The 18,384-nt window shown below is 37.0% G+C and overlaps 1 protein-coding gene across 1 annotated transcript in view; it reads right to left on the reverse strand.

The window, feature by feature from the left end:
* The window catches only part of LOC117196990 (catenin alpha-3-like), a 400,466-nt gene that overhangs the window by 325,575 nt on the left and 56,507 nt on the right, over nucleotides 1–18,384 (reverse strand). The window lies entirely within an intron of this gene.

The following is an 18,384-nucleotide window of genomic DNA, read 5'->3' on the forward strand; positions in this document are numbered from 1 at the left end:
TTTTGCTATACGGAAGCGTTTTAGTTTGATCTAGTTCCACTTGTTTATTTTTTTTTTATTTTGTTGCTTATGCTTTAGGTGTCATATCCAAAAAATCATTACCAAGGCCCATGTCAAGAAGATTTATTCTTATGTTTTCTTCTAGGAATTTCATGGTTTCAGATTTTACCTTTAAGTCTTTAATGCATTTGGAGTTAATTTTTGTGAGTGGTGTAAGATAGGAGTCCAGTTTCATTCTTTTACATGTGAATACCCAATTATCCCAGCACCATTTATTGAAGAGACTGTCTTTTCTCCTTTGAGTATTCTTGGCTCTCTTGCCAAATATTAGTTGACTGTATATGCTTGGTTTATTTCTGGGCTCTTGATTCTCTTCCGTGTGTTTTTATATACCAGGTCACTATTGAATACATAAATTATTTCCAAGTTTTTCCTATTTCAAACAATACTACAAAGAACATCCATAACATATATCTTTGCATGCATGGGCAAATTTAGCTGTAACATAAATTCTTAAAAGTAGAATTGCTGAGTCAAGGGGTAAATGAACTTTAAGTTTTGATATACATTGCCAAAAAATTCTCCAAACACACCCATCTCACCAACAACATATAAAAGGTCCTGTCTTATCTACTTTACTCCACAAGTATTTGTTTCCATTTATTCATGATCTTCAGCATAAAGAAAATGAATTATTGTTATTAAAAATAACAAAGAATAGTTTTCCTTATTGCAGACAAAACCTGTGAAAAGGGTCTGAGACATTCTCAACTTGTCAATATGTTATCAACACATTTAGCTCTCTTAAGAAATACCAAGTTAGGAACTCAGACTGTGAAGTCAGATACTTCTGAGATCAAATTCTTATCTGCCACTTCTAGTTCTGAGAGCTTGGACACTTAAATACTTTCAGTGTCCTCATCCATAGGAAAGGGATAAAAATATTACTTATCTCATAGTGTTTCTGAGGCATTTAAATGAAATATATTTTATAATATATATTTAGCACAGTATCTGAACATGAAAAGTACTCAACAAATATTAGCTGTTATTTTCTCAGGAAATTTCTAGTAGAGACAGTAAATTTTTAAGACCAGTAAATGGTGATTTTTATGTGTTTCTCTGTAAATCAGAATTGCTGCTAGGAGACTGTGAAAAATTAAAGTGACCTCTGAAATTAAGAGAGCAAATGAATTCCCACAAAAAGAAGATTATCTTTTCTTGTTATGTGTCTGAATTGGAAAGTTATGATAGGCTTTGTAGAATACTGTCTTTGACTTCAAATACTAAAATTAAATATATACTTGAAAAGAATTATGTGTTCTTGACTCTAAAGATGTTAAAATGTTGAACAACTGGCTGAAGAGCCATACTCAGAAAAAGATCATTAAACATTAAACAACTATTACAGTCTTTATCTCTGTTAAGGTAATATGAAGAGCCAGCCAAGTAGCATTGTTGGGAGAAAAAAAAGTCACTCCTGAAATACATTAATAAAGATGCGGTAAGTAAACTTTCTATTACTGGACTTACCACCCTCCCTCCTCTGCAATACTTCCAATTCTTTTCAGCTGGTTTCAGTTCATAATTCTGGTTTCAACATAAACATCTATTAGCATCTGTGCTTTATAAAGTCTACATGTGGGGAGTCTATTCTGAAATATAATTCCCAATCTTTCTTATAACACTTTTACCTTGAAATTTAATAAATAAGAAATTTTACTTTTAAAATACATATAAATAAAAATTACATTTTTCCCTTAAGAAATCCCACTCCATACATAAAAGCAAATACTTTTTACTAAATATCATGAAAATACCACAAGAACTAGATTCAGAAAGTTTCTTTCTACTGGAGCCATTTTGTTCCTTTCCTATCAACTATGCTCTTTTTAATCTTCAAAAACTCTGTTATGAAATGCCTGCTTGAATATAGTACTAAGGTATAAACTTTACTACATTCAAAGTTCAACTCCACTTTCTAAAAGTGATTATATTGATTATAAACGTGCAAATCAAAGAAAACAATGTATAAGCAAAACATCCACAGGAGAAAGGGGAACAACCAAAATGAAAATGAGCAAGTACTTTGAAATTTGAAAGATGAAATTTCCTCCAACTTTTATAATTAACATTATATTTATGATTCAATTAAGGTTTCTAGTTATGCCTTTGGCCACCTTTCTATGTGTGTTTTAATATACCATACACATGTAACAGGCACTAGTACACATTAATTGATTCAATATACTCTGGTATAAAGGAGTTCCCAGGCTGAGATTGGGCACAAGGGGGTTGGTTTTATTTGTTTTTAATTGGGAAACAGCCATTTAGAATATGAAAACTCCTAAGAGGTAGGAGCTTAAATGTTTTTTAGCGGTATGCGGGCCTCTCACTGTTGTGGCCTCTCCCGTTGCGGAGCACAGACTCCGGACGTGCAGACTCAGCAGCCATGGCTCACGGGCCCAGTCGCTCCGCAGTATGTGGGATCTTCCCGGATCGGGGCACGATCCCGTGTCCCCTGCATCGGCAGGCGGACTCTCAACCACTGCGCCACCAGGGAAGCCCTAGGAGCTTAAATTTAACTTTGAATCAGATTGATTTTGCGGGGAGGGAGGGCAGGGAGGAGGGGAGAATGACTTCAACTAGGTCCTAAACTTATGCAGATGTTTAAAAATAAGCAAAGACCCTCCTTTAAAATGTCTGAGCCAGTTTGATGGCAAGGAGCAAAAATGTTTTATATAATAAATAAAACCTTATCATGGCAAAGGGAAAGGCTGGAAAGCTAGCCATTGTGTGGACATGGGCTTAGGAGCTATAAGGACATCAGCAGAACCTATGGGCTCAGAATATAGATGCCTATGGTTGCCTTTGTAAGCATGTGTTTTATTTCCCTTGCATTATCTTCAAACTCTCAATTAAGTCTTATTAAAATTTATACTTTGGTTCCAGTCAACACACAGGAATAAAGACCAGATATCTTTCTCACCTGACACAACCAAAAAAATAGACAAAATATATGAAAACATGGTTGTAAAGGTAGTGGGCATTAGCCAGCAAAGGACAGCATTCCCTGAGAAATGGTAAAGAAAACAGGATGAGCCCTCTAGCTTACTGCCTTGAGAGACTTTTCAGACCACAGATAGGAAGGAGAAACTAAGACAGGGACTGGCGAACATTCTGAGCTAAAGAGACAAATCTGGCTTCCCTGGTGGCATAGTGGTTGAAAGTCCGCCTGCCGATGCAGGGGACGTGGGTTCGTGCCCCGGTCCGAGAAGACCCCACATGCCGCGGAGCGGCTGGGCCCGTGAGCCATGGCCGCTGAGCCTGAGCGTCTGGAGCCTGTGCTCTGCAACGGGAGAGGCCACAACAGTGAGAGGCCTGCGTACCGCAAAAAAAAAAAAAAAAAAAAAAAAAAAAAGACAAAGCTGAAAGTCCAGGGAGATTGTGGCAGCTAAAGGACACAGGACAGAGAATGAGAAAGAAGAGAGCTACAAAGAAAGAGAACTCAGAAGATCTGAGAGTCTCCCCCTTGAATATTCAGCTGGAGACTGATCAACCCATACATGGAAAGAAACTATCCAAGGCTAGGGAAAGAACCATCCAAAAGGATTTGAAGTAACAGTACTCAGCACTTACACAGAGCTGGGAATAGTGCTTGTTCCCACTACCAGAATGGAAAACTTCACGACTCATGGGACATTGAGTAGAGTACATAGAAGGGTCTTGTCTCAATAATGTGAAAAAATTAGCCCTGGACTGAGCATTGTCCCAGTCCCCCCTGACAAAGAAATTCAAAAGAGAGCAGAATTTCCACCTTAAAGGCCAATAGCAGTCATGCCTCAGAGAATCGCTATGGTCATGTAAAGGCAACACCAGGAGAACATATTGAATTAACTAAAGTGGAAGGACATAGGCAACTTCCCACCAAGCCCTGTACCATTGAGAACAATCAGAATGAGTTGGGGAATATGTTGATGGAGCTAATTCCATAAAATTATAAATTTTATAAAAAATAAAATTTGATGGGGTTAGTTTCTATAAAACTGATGAAAACATCTCCTAATGTCATAGTTGAGATATAGTAGAAGGTCTCATAAGAGAGCTTCTAGACAAATCAACTCTTTTTATTTCCTCTCCGCAACATATTAATGATCCCTCCTTCCTGCTCAATACCAAAGGATTATCTCAAGTATACTGGAGCCTTTCTGTTCCCACTTATTAAGGCATGTGAGTTGTAATTATAACTGTACTTTTATTAAGTATATAAACTTATCCAATAACAGTACAAAAAAGGTCTGTCATTTCTTTGAAAAGTAATTTGAATGCTTGAATGCTCAATAAAGGTGAGTTGCTAAAATTATTGTCAAATTGAATGTGGAAGAAAAAATGGTAAAAGTTGGGGTGCAGCAAGGGAGGAGATTATAAAATATCAAGGATTCCACAGTTAGGTAGCTACTCAAGTGTCATTAAGTTTTCTTCCATAAAGACACCAAAATAGGAAATCTAAGTCAATGTATTAATAGTATGGGTGTGATTTAGGCAAAAGCGATTATATGAGACTCAATCAACAGACCTATACTAAAAATGGGCCCTGGCTGAACATCAAGAGATTGGCTAATGTTCATGTTATATTCATTAAGATAAAATACTTAAGGTGTAGGGGTGTGTGTGTGTAGAAAAACTAACGAACTTTTCACTTCCAATAATAAGAACTATATATTTGAAGCAAAAATTGTCTGTTGTGCCTTAAAACACTGGAAATAATCTTTAAATTTCAATCGTATTTAGGCAAATTTTAATTAGATATTTATATGTAAAAATACATAACTCAATGCTTTAAAAACCTTTATTAATATCTTTTATGTGTAAAATATTTTATACAATATATCTATAAACTATCCTTCTAAATAAATTTCAATATAGAGCTTTTAAAATAGAGCTAGTGACTTCCCTGGTGGCACAGTGGTTAAGAATCCACCTGCCAATGCAGGGGCCACAGGTTCAATCCCTGGTCCGGGAAGATTCCATATGCTGCGGAGCACCTAGTCCCGTGTGCCACAACCACTGAGCCTGCACTCTAAACCCCATGAGCCACAACTACTGAGCACACATGCCACAACTACTGAAGCCCGTGCACCTAGAGCCTGTGCTCCACAACAAAAGAGGCCACAACAATGAGAGGCACGCGTACCACAATGAAGAGTAGCCCCCGCTTGCCCCAACTAGAGAGAGCCTGCGCGCAGCAATGAAGACCCAATGCAGCCAAAAATAAATAAATAAATAAATTTTATTTTTAAAAAAGTTTAAAATAGAGCTATATGATGACACTTCAAAATTTTGAAGATGATGAATTATTTTTTTAATTGCCAAAGAACTGACAAAGTAATTTCATGTCATATTTTAGATTGACAATAATTTTAAGGCAATAAAATATATAAAATATATTTGAGTTTACATTTAAGATTGTACTTCCTACAGCATTATCTCCTAGTATTAGGAGTATCATATATTTAAAGCTATTTATTGTTAAAAAAAAAGTGGCAACAGAACATAGCAATCCATATTGTAAAACAAACAATAAAAAAGATAATAGTATGGATCTGCAACTTAATTAAATGTTCAAACTTTGAGGTGAAATAGCTGCCCACAACTGCTGTCTATTGAATTTTTCTCCAAATAACCTATGGACTAATATGCCACCAGTAAACATTTTCTATAATATTATTCTTGATGTCAACTTAATTCTTCTGAGAAGAAAAACTAAACCTTACAACTAAGATGCCAGACTAAAGTTAATTATCCATTATTTTTTCCTTTACTTGCTAAATCTGAGCAAATTTATTAGCTCTATTGTATTATGCTGAATTACCAAAACCTTGTAAGCTTGATTTTTTGATATCTCCTGAAAGAATCTCATTTTAGTGATTTGAAATTGAAAATGGCAATACTATAAATTTTTTCTAAGAAGTGATACCTAACCCTTACAAAGAGCTCATTCACTCATATAACAAATACTTACTGAGCAATACAGTATGCAAAGCACCATGGAGTATACGACGATGACTAAAACATGAACTTTGCCAAGTATCCCCAAATAGGAAAACAAAGCACTTCAATAGGAAGATTCTTCTGTTTGGTTTTTTTTGTTTGTTTTGTTTGTTTGTTTTGCCTCTCACTGTTGTGGCCTCTCCCGCTGCGGAGCGCAGCCTCCGGACGCGCAGGCTCAGTGGCCATGGCTCACGGGCCCAGCCGCTCCGCGGCGTGTGTGATCTTCCTGGACCGGGGCATGAACCCGTGTCCCCTGCATCGGCAGGCGGACTCTCAACCACTGCGCCACCAGGGAAGCCCTTCTGTTTGGTTTTAAATGTCAGCACATTCAGGTATATTCCCTTCAAGTATAATAAAATAGAATTCCATAGCACCAGAAAAACATACATATACATCATAATAATCCTTCATATGCACAGATCCTAAAGTCTTTACTATTATTTTTAAATCATTAAAAAGTTCTAGAGTCCAGAATCCAGTTCAAGCTGACAACATAGAAGGACCATGAAACTCACCTCCTCCCATGACCACACCAAATCTGCAGCTATATATGGAACAAAAAACAACCTCTGAAAAAAAAAAACACCTGAAAACTGTCTGAGCGACTCCTACTCATCAGGTGAACAAGGGAAGGCCCACATCAAACTCGGTAGGAGACGCTGGGACACAGTCTCACCACGAACCCCATCCTGAGCACAGCAACCCACAGTGAGAAGAGAACTCAACACCCAGAGCTTCTCCCTGAAAAGTGAAGAATTTGAACTCCATACCAAGCAACACAACTTTTAAGACCTGCAACTGAGAAACAAGCCCCGAACATATCTAGCTTTGAAAACCAATGGGGTTCACATCCAGGAGACCCACAACCCTACAACAAACTGAGAAATGGCTGTTAGAGGGTTTGTACGTGGACTCACCTGCCCCAGGGCCCAGCGCAGAGGTGCCTAGACTTTAGGTATATTAGGCTCATTTGCTAATCTTAAAGCAGCTGCCTGAGGGGCAAGCATCTAATATTTCTAATTTAGCACACATCTAGGAGCCTGCTGGCTGGTAGGCACCATCTTCACTCTCTCTCTCTGCCTCACTCTAGTCAGCAGAGGCCACCTTTTTTTTCGTTTCTTTTTTTCCTGCAGGTGTCATCCATATGCTCTCCCTCTGCCTTATTCCAGTCAGCAGGCACAGTATTCACACTCTCCCTCTGCTGCCCCCCAGAGTGCCAGTATCTCCCAGAAGGGAGCTTTTACACACGTGTGACGTCCAGGTTTTTATATACGGTGCTCCGGTTTTTGTGGCCGTCACCCAGGGTTTGCCCTTTGATTACCTGGCTCTGGAGGCCAGGTGGGCTTGCAATCCTGGGTCTCAAAGGACTGTAACAATCAGAGAGACAGTTCTTAGCAGACTATCACCCCCAGGGCACAACATAGAGAGCAGACTGAAACAGTTTCAGCCTTTCTGTGAAAGAGGCCTATCCACTTGTCCAGGAGCTTCAACCTGAGGGGCAGCCTTCTGGTTTGGCACACACCTATGGGCCCACACCAGGCGCTCTCAAAGAATGGAGGCCAGCAGACACAATCTTTGTGCTCTCCCGCTGCCTTGCTCCAGCTCACAGGTATCTCCCAGAAAGGAACTTATCCCCATGTCTGGCACCTTGATTTTTTGTGGCTGCACCAAGGGACGCCTTTACATTGCCTGGCTCTGGCGGCCAGTGAGACTTATGCTCATGGGTCCCACAGGACTGTAACCAATGAAGAAAGATTTATTAAATGGCTACCACCCCCAGGGTACAGCAAGAGGCAACAGACCCAGGAACTCAGTCTTTCTGTGAAAGTGACCTATTAGCTTATCAGCATAGCTGCAGGCTGAGGGACAGGCTTCTAATTAAACACACATCTAAGGACTGACTATAATCATTTCAAGAAACCGCAAAGGGCAGGTGCTATCTTTGCACTGTCTGCCACCTGTGCTCCAGAGCACTAGTAGTTCCCAGAGGGGAGCTTGTACATGTATCTGGTGTCTCAGTTTTTGTGGCTGGTGACCAGGGAATGCCCCTTGATCACCTGGCTCTGGTGGCCAGGGAGGCTTTTGTTCTTGGGTTCCAGAAGATTGTAACAATCACAGAGAAAGTTCTTAACAGACTACAACCCCCAGGGCACTGCACAGACAACAGACTGAAACAGACCCCCAGTATTTTTGTGAACAAGGCCTGTCTGCTTCTCCTGGAGCTTCAGCCTAAGGGGCAGGCTTCAGGTTTGGCACATATCTAGAAGCCTACAAAGGTGCTCCTAGGGGACATAGGTCAGTGGGTGTCATCTTTGCACTCTCTCTCTCTCTGCCTTGCTACAGCTTGCTGGTATCTCTCAGAAAGAAGCTTATACACTATACTCATCTGGAGCCCCATTTTTTGTGACTGCCAACCTGGGAATACCTCCAGGTCACTCTGGTGATCTGGTGGCCAACAGGGCTTCACTTGTAGTCCCGTAGGGCTGTATATATTTGCACACTTTAAAAGCTGCTGCCTGAGGGTCTGGCTTCCAATCAGCTTGAATCTAGGTGCTGGCTGAGATCCTACCCTTTGGGACCCTGACAGGTATTGGCATACCCTTAACCACTGGGAGCCACAAAAATAAAATAGGCTGCTTGTACAATCACCAAGGTTTGAGAGACAACCAAGAGCTAGGGCAGGGTTGAATGATAAGGTTCATCTCCTACACAAGGCCATTCCATCCAGTCTAAGAGAGATGGCTGCTTCAACAAATGCATAGAAACCAACACAAAGAGTCAAGCAAAATGAAGAAACAGAGGAATATGTTCCAAATGATAAAACAAGATAAAGCTTCAGGAAAAAAAAAAACTTAACGAAACATAAATAGGTAATTTACCTGATAAAGAATTCAAAGTAATGATCATAAAGATGCTCACTGAACTCAGGACAAGAATGGTTGAACACAGTGAGAACTTCAACAAAGAGAGAGAAAATATTAAAAAGTATCAAATAGAAGTCACAGAGGTGAAAAATAATAACTAAACTGAAAAATACACTAGAGGGGTTCAGTAGCAGACTAGACAAAGCAAAAAAAAAGGATCAATGATCTTGAGGACAAGGCAATGGAACTCACCCAATCAGAGCAGAAAAAAAAAAAAAGGAAGAAAGAAAGAAAAAAGTAAAGATGGCTTAAGGGACCTATGGGACAAAATCAAGCAGACTAACATTTGCATTATAAAGGTCCCAGCAGGAGAAAAGAATGAGAAAGGGCCAGAAAACCTAGTTGAAGAAATATGGCTGAAAAACTTCCCTAACTTGGGGAAGAAAACAAACATCCAGATCCAGGAATCCCAGAGGGTTTCAAATAAGATGAAACCAAAAAGATTCACACCAAGACCCATTAGAATTAAAATGTCAAAAGATAAAGACAAGGAGAGACTCTTAAAAGTAGCAAAAGAAAAACAACTTGTTACATACAAGGGAACCCTCATAAGACTATCAGCAGACACTGTGCAGACCAGAAGAGAGTTGCATGATATATTCAAAATGCTAAAAAAAAAAAGTTCCAGTCAAGAATACTCTACCCAGCAAAGTTCACTTAGAATTGGAGACACAGTTTTCTAAGACAAAGGAATTCATCACCACCAAACCAGCCTTTTAAAAATGTTAAAGGGACTTCTTTAAGGTGAAAAGAGACGAGTAACCAGAAACATCTGAATTTATAGATCTCATTAGTAAAGGTAGTAGATTAATCACTTGTAAGGTTAGTATGAAGGTTAAAGGAAAAAAGTAGTATAACTATACCTACAATAATTTGTTAATGAATACACAAGATAAAAAGATGCAAATTATGACATCAAAAACATAAAACATGGTGGAGAGAATAAAAATCTATAACTTTAAAATATGTTCAAACTTAAGTTCAACTAAGACTGTTATCAGTATAAGATGTTTTACATAAGCTTCACAGTAACCACAAAGCAAAAACCCTTAGTAAATACACAAAGACTGTAATAGGAGACAAAGAAGGTTGTTATATAATGATAACTGGATCAATCCAACAAGAGGATATAACATTTATAAATATTTATACGCCCAACATAGGAGCACCAAAATATATAAAACAAATATTAACAGATCTGAAGGGAGAAATCGGCAGCAATACAATAATAGTACTTCAATATCCCACTTTCAAAAAAGGATAGATCATCCAAACAGAAAATCAATAAGAAAACTTTGAACTTAAACTACACATTAAACCACATGAAGTTAACAATATTTACAGAGCATTCCATCCAAAAGCAACAGAATACACACTCTTCTCAAGCACACAGACATTTTCCAGGATTGATCATACATTAGGCCACAAACCAAGTCTTAATAAATTTAAGAAGCATCAAGCATCCTTTCTGACAACATTTATATGAAAATAGATACCAGTTACAAGAGGAAAACTGAAAAATTCACAAACATGTAAAGATTAAACAACATGCTACTGAACAACCAATAGGTCAAAAGAAAATGAAAAAAATACCTTGAGAGAAATGAAAATGGAAATACAACATACCAAGACTTATGGGATGCAGTTCTAAGAGGAAAGTTCATAGCAATAAAGCCAGTAGCAAGAAATGAAAAAGACCTCTAATAAATAACCTAACTTTACACCTCAAGAAATGAGAAAAAAATGAAGCCCAAAGTTAGCTGATGGAAAGAAATAGCAAAGATTAGAGTAGAAATAAAGAAAATAAAGACTGAAAATAAAATAGAAAAGATCAATGAAACTAAGAGCTGGTTTTCTGAAAAACCAACTAGTACTAGTACCTATTACTAGTAAAGAGATGGAATCAGTTAATTAAAAACCTCCCAATAAAGGTCCAGGACCAGATGATTTCACTGGTGAATTCTACCAAACATTTAAAGAAGAATGAAAAACAACCCTCCTCAAATTTCTCCAAAAACAAAAGAGGATGAAATACTCCCAGAGACCAGTATTTTATTTCACAAAGAACATATTTTTCCAGGCCAGAATTACCCTGATACCAAAACCAGGCAAGGACATTACAAGGAAATTAAATTACAGCCAATATTCATGATGAACTAGATATAAAAATATTCAGCAAAACATTAGCAAACTGAATTCAATGATGCATTAAAAGGATAATACACCATGACCAAGTGGGATTTATTCCAGGAATGCAAGGATGGTTCAACATTCACAAATTAATCAGTGTGATACACCACATTAACAAAATGAAGAATAAAAATCATATGGTCACCTCAAAAGATGCAGAAAGAGCATTTGACACAATTCATCATCCATTCATGATAAAAATAACTATCAATAATGTGGGTACAGAGGAACGTACCCTAACATAATAAGACCAGGTATGACAGGCCCACAGCTAACTCATCATACTCAATGGTGAAACGCTGAAAGCTTTTTATCTAAGACCAGGAATAAGACAAGGATCCCCTCTCTCATCACTTCTGCTCAACATAGTATTGGAAGTCCTAGCCAGAGCAATTTGGGAACAAAAAAGAAATAAAAGGTATCCAAATTGAAAAGGAAGAACCAAAACTGTCTCTATTTGCAGATGGCACAATATTATCTATAGAAAACCCTAAAGACTCCAAAAAACAAATTTTAAAACTAGTAAATGAATTCAGTAAAGTTGCAGGATACAAAATTAATACACAATGGGACTTCCCTAGTGGTTAAGAATCTGCCTGCCAATGCAGGGGACATGGGTTCAAGCCCTGCTCTGGGAGGATCCCACATGCCACAGAGTAACTAAGCCTGTGCACCACAACTACTGAGCCTGTGCTCTAGAGCCTGTGTGCCACAACTATGGAGCCCGTATGCCACAACTACTAAAGCCTGTGCACCTAGAGCCTATGCTCTGCAACAAGAGAAGCCACCTCAATGAGAAGTCCATGCACTGCAACGAAGAGTAGCCCCCACTCGCCGCAACTAGAGAAAACCCGCATGCAGCAACGAAGACCCAATGCAGCCAAAAATGAATAATATAAATAAAAATAAATTTATTAAAAAAATTAATACACAAAAATCTGTTGCATTTCTATACACTAATAATAAACTATCAGAAAGAGAAATTAAGAAAATCCCATTTACACTTGTTCAAAAAGAATAAATTACCTAGGAATAAATTTAACCAAAGAGGTAAAAGACCAGTGCACTGAAAACTATGACACTGATAAATAACATTGAAGGCTCAAATAAATGGGAATATATTTCATGCTCATGGATTGTAAGAATTAATATTGTTTAAATGGCCATATTACTGAAAGCAATCTACAGAGTCAAAGAAATCCCTATAAAAATTCCAATGGCATTTTTCACAAAACTAGAACAAAAAATCCTAAAATTTCTAGGGAACTACAGAATAACTCATAGAAAAAGCAATCTTGAGAAAAAACAAAGCTAGGGGCATCACACTTCCTGATATCAAACTATATTACAAAGTATAGTAATTAAAACAGTATGGTATTGGCATAAAAACAGACACACAGATCAATGGTACAGAATAAAGAACCCAGAGATGCATCCATGGTCAATTAATCTACAACAAAGGAGCCAAGAATATGCAATGGGGAAAGGACAGCCTCTTCAATAAATAATGTTGGGAAAACTAGACAAATACATGCAAAAGAATGAAACTGGACCACTATCTTGCACCATACACAAAAATCAACTCAAAATGGATTTAAAGTCAGAAAGAGAAAAACAAATACCATATGCTAACACATATATATGGAATCTAAAAAAAATTGTTCTGAAGAATGTAGGGGCAGGACAGGAATAAAGACACAGATGTAGAGAATGGACTTGAGGACACGGGGAGGGGAAAGGGTAAGCTGGGATGAAGTGAGAGAGTGGCATTGACATATATACACTACCAAATGTAAAACAGATAGCTAGTGGGAAGCAGCCGCGTAGCACAGGGAGATCAGCTCGGTGCTTTGTGACCACCTAGAGGCGTGGGGTAGGGAGGGTGGGAGGGAGACATAAGAGGGAGGGGATTATAGGGATATATGTATATGTATAGCTGATTCACTTTGTTATACAGCAGAAACTAACACAACACTGTAAAGCAATTATACTCCAATAAACATGTTAAAACAAAAAATGGACTTAAAAGCCTTGAACCTGAAACCATAAAACTCCCAGAAGCAACTATAGGCAGTAAGTGCTTTGACTTTGGTCTTGGCAATGATTGTTTGGATTTGACACCAAAAGCAAAGGCATAAATAGCAAAAATAAACAAGCGGGACTACATCAAACAAAAAAGGTTTGTAGAGCAAAGGTATCCACCAACAAAATGAAAAGGCAACCTCAGGAATGGGAGAAAATATTTGCAAATCATATATCTGCTCAGGTTTTAAGATCCAAAATACATAAAGAACTCATATAGCTCACTAACAAAAAAAAAAAACTGATTTAAAAAGTAAGAAAACAATCCCGTTTACAATCACATAAAAAAGAATAAAATACCTAGGAATAAATCTAAATAAGGCAGTAAAAGATGTGTACTCAGAAAACTATAAGATAGTGATGAAGGAAACTGAGGAAGATAGAGACAGATGGAAAGAAATACTATGTTCATGGATTGGAAGAATTAATATTATTAAAATGACCAGAGTACCCAAGGCAATCTACAGATTCAATGCAATCCCTATCAAAATACCAATGGCATTTCACAGACCTAGAAAAAATAATTCTAAAATTTGTATGGACATAAAAAATACCCCAAATGGCCAAAATAATCTTAAGAAAGAAGAACAAAGCTGGAAGTATCATGCTTCCCGATTTCAAACCATAATACAACGCCATAGTAATCAAAACAGCATGGTGCTGGCACAAAAGCAGACACATAGATCAGTGGAACAGACTAGAGAGCCCACAAATGAACCCACACTTATACGGACAAAGGAAGCAAGACTATAGAATGGGGGAAAGACAACCTCTTCAATAAATTGTGTTGGGAAAACTGGACAACTACATGCAAAAGAATCAAACTGGACTACACTCTCACACCATGCACAAAACATAAATTCAAATGTAAAACCTGAAACCATAAAGCTTCTAGAAGAAAACATAGGCAGTAAGCTCTTTGACATTGGTCTTAGTAATATTTTTTTGGATATGTCTCTTCAGGCAAAGGAAACAAAAGCAAAAATAAACAAATGGGGCAAATCAAACTAAAAAGCTTTTGCACAGTGAAGGAAACTATCAACAAAACAAAAAGGCCACCTATTGAATGGGAGAAGATATTTTCAGAAGGTATATCCAATAAAGGGTTAATACCCAAAATACACAAAGAACTCATACAACTGAACATCAAAAAAAAAAAAAAAAGGAAACAACCAGATTAAAAGACAGGCAGAGGATCTGGATAGAAATTTTTCCAAAGACGACATACAGATGGCCAACATGCACATGAAAAATGCTCAACATCACTAATCAACAGAGAAAAGCAAATCAAAACCACAATAAGAAATCACCTCAAACCTGCCACATGGCTATCATCAAAAAGACCACAAATAACAAATGTTGGCACAGATGTGAAGAAAAGAGGACTCTTGTACACTGTTGGTGGGAATGTAAATTGGAATAGCCACTGTGGAAAACAGTATGGAGGTTCCTCAAAAAACTAAGAGTAGAACTACCATATGACCCAGCAATTCCACTCATATATATATATATATATATATATATATATATATATATATATATATGAAAACAAAAACACTGATTGGAAAAGACACATGTACCCCAATGTTCACAGCAGCATTATTTGCAATAGCCAAGTTATGGAAACAGCCTAAGTGTCCATCAACAGATGAATAGATAAAGAAGATGTGGTATACACACACACACACACATACACACACACACACACACAATGGAATACTACTCAGCCATAAACAATATAAAGTTTTACCATTTGTAAAATCATGGATGGACCTGGAGGATATTATGCTTAGTGAAATAAGTCAGACAAAAACAAATACTGTATGTTACCACTTATATGTAGAATCTAAAAAATAAAAAAAATGAATGAATATGACAAAACAGAAACAGACTCACAGATATAGAGAAGAACAAACTAGTGGTTACCTGTGGAGAAAGGGGGAGGGGTAAGATAGGGGTAGGGTATTAAGAGGTACATACTACTATGCATAAAATAAGTAAGCTACAGGGATACATTGTACAACACAGAAAATACATCCAATATTTTATAATAACTTTAAATGGAGTATAATCTATAAAAATTTTGAATCACTATGTCATACACCTGAAACTAATACAATATTGTAAATCAATTATACTTCAATAAAAGTATTTTTAAAAAGAAGAAAGGTATATGCACCCCTTTGTTCATTACAGCATTATTTACAATAGCCAAAATATGGAAGCAACCTAAGTGCCATTAGTAGATGAATAAATAAGTGCCATTAGTAGATGAATAAATAAAGAAGATGTGATACACACACACACACAAACACAAAATGGAATATTACTCAGCCACAAAAGAGAATGAAATCTTACCATTTGCAGCAACATGGATGGACCTAGAGGATGTTTTTCTAAGTGAAATAAGTCAAACAGAGAAAGACAAATACTGTATGATTTCACTTATATGTGGAATCTAAAAAACAAAACAAATGAACAAACATAACAAAACAAAAGAGTAATAGTTACAGAGAACAAACAGGTGATTGCCAGAGGGCAAGGGGTGGGAGGGAGGAAAGAAATAGGTGAGGAAGCTTAAGAGGTACAAAATTCTAGTTGCAATAGAAATGAGTCATAGGTTTGAAAATACAGTGTGAGGAATATAGTCAATAACTATGTAATATCTTCGTATGTACAGTGACAGATGGTAACTAGACTTATTGTGGTGATTATTCTGAAATGTATAGAAATATCAAATCACTATGTTGTTTAACAGGAACTAACATAGTGCTGTAGGTCAATTATACTTCAAAAACAAACAAAATCATAGAAAAGGGGATCCGATTTGTGGTTACCAGAGGTGAGGAGGGGGAAGTGGGGGAATTGGATGAAGGTGGTCAAAAGGTACAAACTTCCAGTTATAAGATAAATAAGTACCAGGGATGTGATGTACAACATGATAAATGATAATTAACAATTAACATTGATTTATGTTATATATGAAAGTCATTAGGAGAGTAAATCCTAAGAGTTCTCATCACGAGAGATTTTTTTACGTTTCTTTAATTTTGTCTCTATATGAGATGATGGATGTTCACTAAACTTATTGTGATAATCATTTCATGATGTACGTAAGTCAAATCATTACGCTGTACACCTTAAACTTACACAGTGCTGTATATCAATTATATCTCAATAAAACTGGAAGAAAATAATGAAACAGCATTTTAGAAAAATTAAATTTTTAAAAAAACAAGTTAAGTATTGTGCATGGTTAGTGGAAATATAAATTGGTGCAAACACTATGCAAAGTAGTACGGCAGTTCCTCAAAAAATTAAAATTAGAACTACATATGATCCAGCAACTCCACTTTTCATATTTATCCGAAGGAAACAAAAACACCAACTTGAAAAGATCTACACCCTCGTGTTCACTGAAGCGTTATTTACAAAGCTAAGACATGAAAACAACCTAAGTGCCCATTGATGGATGAAAGAATAAAGAAAATGTGGTGTATATACATTAAATGGAATATTATTCAGCCACAAAAAAGGAAGGAAATTCTGCCACTTGCAACAACGTGGACTGACCTTGAAGGCATTCACTAAGTGAAATAAGTCAGATAAAGACAAATAATGTTATGATATCAACTATATATAGAATCTAAAAAAAAAAATTGAACTCACAGATAGAACAGATTGGTGGTTGCCAGAGGTAGGGGGTGGGAGTAGGCAAAATGAATGAAGGTGATCAAATGGTATAAACTTCCACTTATAAGTTAAATAACTTCTGGGGAAGTAATGTACAGCACAGTGACTAAAGTTAATAATACTGCATCATACACTGGAAAGTTGCTAAGAAAGAAAATCTTGAAAGTTCTCATCACAAGAAAAGAATTGTAACTATGTGAGGTTATGGATGTTAACTGAATTTATTATGGTAATCATTTCACAATATATATATCTATCAAATCATCAGTACACTTAAAACTAATACAATTTTATATGTCATTTATATCTAAATAACTGGCAAAGTATTCCTTTTCTTGTAATTGCAGTGAAGAAATAAATCTTTAAAATTCAAAAAAGAGTTATATGAGGAAAAAATGAAAAATAAGAGTGACTACACTGAGGCACTATTTGGTCATTTTAAAATAAGATCACCAGTTCTGACTTATAACCAATCTTAACAAATCTCCATTCATATTTAAGTAAGTAAAAGTAGAAGTCATCCTTCACTGTGCTAAAAAACTCAAGGTCCCACAGCTGTGATCAAAGAAATAAATGTCTAGCAAATGTATTCCTTCAAATATCATCTTGCCAGAGGGTATTTGCCTTGCATACAAATACCGTATGCTAACACATATATATGGAATCTAAAAAAAAAAAAAAATGGTCATGAAAAACCTAGGGGCAAGACGGGAATAAAGATGCAGACCTACTAGAGAATGGACTTGAGGATACGGAGAGGGGGAAGGGTAAGCTGGGACAAAGTGAGAGAGCGGCACGGACATATATACACTACCAAACGTAAAATAAATAGCTAGTGGGAAGCAGCCGCATAGCACAGGGAGATCAGCTAGGTGCTTTGTGACCACCTAGAAGGTACAATGTTGTGTTAGTTTCTGCTGTATAACAAAGTGAATCAGCCATATGCATATGTGTTAGTATGTGCCGTATATGTTAGCATACGGTATTTGTTTTTTTCTTTCTGACTTACTTCACTCTGTATGACAGACTCTAGGTCCATCCACCTCACTACACATAACTCAGTTTCGTTTCTTTTTATGGCTGAGTAATATTCCATTATATATATGTGCCACATCTTTTTTCTTTTTTTTTTCTAGCATCTTTATTGGAGTATAATTGCTTTACAATGGTGTGTTAGTTTCTGCTTTATAACAAAGTGAATCAGTTATACATATACATAGGTCCCCATATCTCTTCCCTCTTGCATCTCCCTCCCTCCCACCCTCCCAATCCCACCCCTCCAGGTGGTCACAAAGCACCGAGCTGATCTCTCTGTGCTATGCAGCTGCTTTCCACTAGCTATCTATTTTACATTTGGTAGTGTGTATATGTCAATGCTACTCTTCCACTTCATCCCAGCTTACCCTTCCCCCTCCCCGTGTCCTCAAGTCCTTTCTCTATGTCT

This window comes from Orcinus orca, chromosome 14 (genome assembly GCF_937001465.1).
Source record: "Orcinus orca chromosome 14, mOrcOrc1.1, whole genome shotgun sequence".
NCBI lineage: Eukaryota > Metazoa > Chordata > Mammalia > Artiodactyla > Delphinidae > Orcinus > Orcinus orca.